The sequence below is a fragment of the Leptonychotes weddellii genome, chromosome 6, assembly GCF_054177405.1.
Source record: "Leptonychotes weddellii isolate Sample4059 chromosome 6, ASM5417740v2, whole genome shotgun sequence".
NCBI classification, from domain to species: Eukaryota; Metazoa; Chordata; class Mammalia; order Carnivora; family Phocidae; genus Leptonychotes; species Leptonychotes weddellii.
This window is the reverse complement of record NC_138374.1, coordinates 91,579,210-91,584,918: the sequence shown is the minus strand read 5'-3', so window position 1 is coordinate 91,584,918 and position 5,709 is coordinate 91,579,210. Positions and strand designations below refer to the sequence as shown.

General features: G+C 40.7%; 1 pseudogene; it reads left to right on the top strand.

Moving 5' to 3' along the window:
* The first annotated feature begins 2,583 nt into the window (after positions 1–2,583).
* On the top strand, positions 2,584–3,766 carry LOC102743281 (MYG1 exonuclease pseudogene; annotated as a pseudogene).
* The last annotated feature ends 1,943 nt before the right edge of the window (positions 3,767–5,709 follow it).

Sequence of the window (5,709 nt, the reverse complement as noted above, 5' to 3'; positions counted from 1 at the left end):
GTGATTTTATGTTGCTATGTAAGCATCTATAAAAGAACCGTGGTCTTCTTTAGTGAGTAAACCCTTTGAGGGCAAGATCCATGCCTTATATTTCCTCTCAAATTCTGTATTTCTTAGCATCATGTTTCACATTTAGAGAAATCAATAATTAGTTGATAGCTGATTGATCATATGTGGCAGCCTAACATAATCAGTGTATCCAAGAAAAAAAATTAAGAATAAAAATTTCATCTTGGTACTTATTTTCTGTTTTTAGCTTTATATCTAGAAACTAATGAAACTGTAACTGTTCAATATTATACAAGAGGATTAAAAAGATAATCTGTAATCATTATTTTTGCTTCAGGGAAAAAAGATACCCCATAAATAGAAAATTGTATTAAAATATGCATTTCTAAGAAGCCAGGGAGGTTTGTGAGCTGGATTAACAATCTCAGGGAAGGCACTGAAAGTGATAAACATTTTGAAATCCATAATTTTTTTTTAGAGGTAATTTATTTTCTACTAGTCGCAAGTCTCGTGGTGACTTTTTTTTTTTTACTTAAAACTAATCTCTGGCTGGAATTGAATAAGTTCCCTGGCTAGACACCAATTTGACAACTTTATACCTATTTATCCATTTCTATAATAAAACTTTTAGAGTATAAAATATAATAAAACACTTGATTTTTAAATTTCAGTAAATAAGTAATTAAGTAACAGAAGCATAGCTTGAAAGGGATGACGTGATTCATTTATGGATGAGTTTAGTCCTTTCTCTGTCAACAAGAGCTAGGTTGCTGTTTTCAGACTCATACTATCATATTCTCTGAGGGAAAAGCACCTACATTTGTCTAGAGTTTGAGACTCATAATGATTGAGAAATAAAACTTAAAGAAAACAGCTGCCTGAGTTATAAGTCCATAAATTCACCTTCCCTTTATTTTGTTTTCTCACCCAGCTTCATTATAGCCTCATACAATATCTACAGGAGTTCACTCTCAACACCATGGTGCCAGTAACTTTTCGATACCAGGGATGACAAATATAAAGTAACACTTAGGAAATTAAGAGCAAGCAGCCGCACACTGGTTTAAGAGACAGGATGGTTAAAAAAGAAGACAAAAATTAAGTGTAGCGTTTCCAAATATAACTTGAGAACTTACTTGCAGTAGAGTCCAGATACTTCTATCTTTTAACAATAATACTCCTCCTTTGTTTAGAAAGATCAGCCAAATCAATTGTGGAGGTCAATAGAATGAAAAAATGTCATAGGCAGAATCTTTATAACTCTAGGGAAACTTAGCAAACCTTGAAAGTGAGACAAGGTTAAATGAGGTAAAGAGGCAAATTTATTAAGCTATATATATATATTTGATTCAATGGAAATTTTAACTTACCCTGGCAGTTAAGCTATATAACACCATAAGGAGTTCCCTTAGGCTGAGACAACTCTCTAAATCCCTACAGAAATATGGCTCCATTCTTAAGGGCTAGGGTATCATATCCCTCAGGATACATATTGGAAAAGGAGGATTGCTCTGCCATGAAGACTGGCTGCTTTCTGACTGATTTAAGATGATGAGACCATGGAGGGTTGCCAGGGTGGCTCAGTCACTTAAGGTTGCAACTCTTGGTTTCAGCTCAGGTCATGATCTCAGGGTTGTGATACCAAGCCCCAAGACCAGTTCTGTGCTGAGCATGGAGTCTGCTTGGGATTCTCTCCCACTCTCTCTTTGCCCTCCACCCCGCCCCGCCCCGGTTTGTGCATGAGCACTCACATGCACATGCTCTCTCTCTCTAAAATAAATAAAATTAAAAAAAAAAAAAGATGATGAGACCATGGAAAGCCAACAGACCACCAACAACTTAGGATCAGAGAGCAGGCAGTCCTAGGGCTACTACTTCAGCCCTCTTCTTTAGAACAAGAAAGCACTCTAGCTTGGTCCCTCATTTTAACTCTTCCCAATTCAAAGAGTTATACTGCAGTCTTGCAGCCACTTCCTCATCATCTCCTAAAGGGAAAAGGGATAAGGAAAACACTCTCCTCTCCCCTCAGAGTTTTCACCAGCCCGGGACAGTTCATTTCTGCCGCTCTCTGAGGCTCTAACATGTCTAAAAACTATTTAATCTTCCACAGTTAGTTGTGTTGTGACCTCCTTTTTCATACAAAAGGTCTACCATGGAGCCGCATGTCAGCCACCTTCGTGCTTTCTGGAAAGGCTATGATGTTTTGTCTCAGCCTAAGGAAACACACTCCTTCAGTATCCATCATATTCTTACCCATTCCTGTAATTTTGCTCTTGCTCTTCTACTATGATGCAGCCTCTAAGCCCTTCCCTTATCAAAGTCATCTTAACCTACATAGAGTCCGTCACCTTTGATGCTATTTATCTACTGCAGACCAAAAGTAAAAATTTCCCCCGAGAGTCAACTGATAATTTATTGGCATGGGTTAGTTGTTGTTTTCCTATATAACTACTACATCTACCTAATCACACCACTAATCACACCAAATGTTAAGGAAAAGGAACCTATCTTTTTTTCTTTTTGGCACATAAAAGATGCTCAACAGACGACCCACCTCCCCACCGGGGAGGCTGCATGGGCCGCTGCTTCCCACGCGGTCTCCTACCTCTACTGCTGTGGCCGCCGCCAGCCTCGCGGCCCCGGCCCCGGCCCCTCTGCTTACCCTGGAGTCTGTCCCGCCGTCCAAGCGACCCCGCGGCAGCCTCATGGCACCACCCCGAATCGGGACGCACAACGGCACTTTCCACGGCGATGAAGCCCTGGCGTGTGCACTGCTGTGCCTCCTGCCCAAGTACTGGGATGCAGAGATTGTACGGACCCGAGACCCCGAAAAACTGGCTTCTTGTGACATCGTGGTAGATGTGGTTGGCGAGTACGACCCTCAGAGACACTGATATGACCATCACCAGAGATCTTTCACAGAGACCATGAGCTCCCTGTCTCCTGGGAAGCCATGGCAGACCAAGCTGAGCAGTGCGGGATTCATCTATCTGAACTTCGGGCACAAGCTGCTGGCCCGGTTGCTGGGCACCAGCAAAGAGGACAGCATGGTTGGCACCATCTATGACAAGATGTACGAGAACTTCATGGAGGAGGTGGATGCGGTGGACAATGGGATCTCCCAGTGGGAAGAGGGAGAGCCTAGATACGTGCTGACTACCACACTGAGCGACCGGGTTGCCCGACTGAATCCTGCCTGGAACCAGCCCAACCAAGACACCGAGGCCGGGTTCAAGCATGCAATGGACCTAGTCCGAGAGGAGTTCCTGCAGAGACTAGACTTCTACCAGCATAGCTGGCTGCCAGCCCGGGGCTTGGTGGAAGAGGCCCTGGCCCAGCAATTCCAGGTGGACCCAAGTGGGGAGATAATAGAACTGGCAAAAGATGGATGCCCCCGGAAGGAGCACCTCTACCACCTGGAATCTGGGCTGTCCACACTGGGGACCATCGCCTTTGTTATCTACACTGACCAGGCTGGACAGTGGCGGGTAAAGTGTGTGCCCAAGGAGCCCCATTCATTCCAGAGCCGGCTGCCCCTGCCAGAGCCAGGTGGGGTCTTCAGGATGAGGCCCTGGACCAGGTCAGTGGGATTCCTGGCTGCATCTCTGTCCACACCAGCGGCTTCATTGGTGGGTACCACACCAGAGAGGATGCCTTGAGCATGGCCTGTGCCACCCTGGCCCAGCGCCCGGTACCTAAGCCTCCCACAAATTTCCTAGTCCAATAAAATGTCATCTATCACATTAAAAAATAAATAAATAAACAAACAAAAGATGCTCAACAAATGTTTGTTGTATGAATCCCTTAACATGCTTACAATGTTTTACATATATTATAGGAGTTCAATAAATAATTGGTATTTACACGAGTAAGGGAAATTACTGCAAGGACTTTTGCCATAAAGCTATTGAAGGATATCCTATCTATAGTATAACACTGAGTGTTTTAAGGCTTAAAGAATGTTGACATTACTCTAGGGTAGGTTAAGCAGTGATGGGTAACAGTTAAAATTGAGTATGAAAGATAATTTGTACTTTGGCATACTTATAATCCTTTTTAAAAGGCTCTAAATATGTATTTCATTTATTTAATGTGTATATTATTACTTATAATGCTTAACTACAAACAGAGCTCTCATTTATAGAAAAAGTATAACTAAGAAAGAATGCTTGCTATTTTCTCTATATTCTTTAATCATGACCAAGGGAAGCCTATCAGGACATACTGCAATGCCATAAGCCAAGCACCCTCTTGCTTATTCTAACTGCTGGAAACCTAATTAAGAAGCAATAAACAATTCCCTGCATGCTGGCCTTAGAAACTCCAAGTGTAAGCAAAAATACAACGACATGAAAAAGGTTATGTAACTATCACTATTTATTGTTATCTCAAGCGTTATTAAGCACCAAAAGGCAAAGAGCTGTCACCAACTAAATTTAAAAAGGACTTTTATTTTCTTCCTTTAAAAAAGATAAGACGCAAACAATGAATCATGGAACACTACATCAAAAACTAATGATGTAATGTATGGTGATTAACATAATAAAATTAAATTAAAAAAAAGGATAAGATGTGGTAAGATATGTGAATATGTGACCACCCCCAACCACCATGAACATATTTTCAGAGAATCCTCACTTTAGAGGAAAAATGATCATTTTTAACTTCTAGGACTGTAACTTTGCCTAAAATTGAAAGAAATTATTTCAAACAAGATGTCTTTTCAAAGAAGGGAATTACAGTGTATAAATCAAACCAAACACTTCATCCTGTGATACATATTATGCCATATTTTACTTTGGAAGTAAAAGTACTGCTTTTTGAAAATCTGCCATCACAAAATTTCATGGAGCTCACTTGCAAATGCCAAGGGGATACAGCTGATTACCATTACTTTTACCATTACCATTACAGGAAAGTTTAACCTAATCATGAATACAATGCAAGAAACACTTACAGATACCTCCTTTAAATGGGGGAGGAGAACTTGGGGCACCTGGGTGGCTCAGTCAGTTAGGCATCTGACTCTTGGTTTTGGCTCAGCTCATGATCTTGGGGTCCTGGGATCAGCCTGCATCTGCTCCACACCCAGTGGGGAGTCTCCTTGGGATTCTCTCTCTCTCCCTCTCCCTCTGCCCACCCCTCCTGCCCACCCGCCCCACTCACACTCTCTCTTTCTCAAATAATTAAATAAATAAATCTTAAAACAAAGGGAGGAGAACTTTAGATTAAGCAGGTTCAATATCCTGAAAAAAAAAAAAACCCACAAAATTAAGGAAAAGATACACAGGCTTTTTCAGAAAAGGCAAACGAGTGATGGCTCAATTTTTAAAAATAATACCACCAAAGATTTTGGTCTAATTTGCAAAGGTAATTAGCTTATATTTGAAAAACAATGGTGATCCAAATGAAGGGAACAAAATGAAATTACAAAAACCTGCTGAATTTGACTACAAATCATTTTTGAGGCTATACTAGAACTAAAAGAGCACTAAATTAACACTTTCAATAAAGTGACAGATTTTGATTATTAATCTCTAAGAGAAGGAATATTAATTGTAATTACTTGTGATTCTGTGATTCCTACTGAGGATTTCTGCATCTAAGTAAGTGAGAAATAATGGTCTACAGTCTTCTTTTTCTGTACTGTCTTTGTTTTTGCTATCATGGTAATACTAGCTTCATTAAATGAGTCAGGAT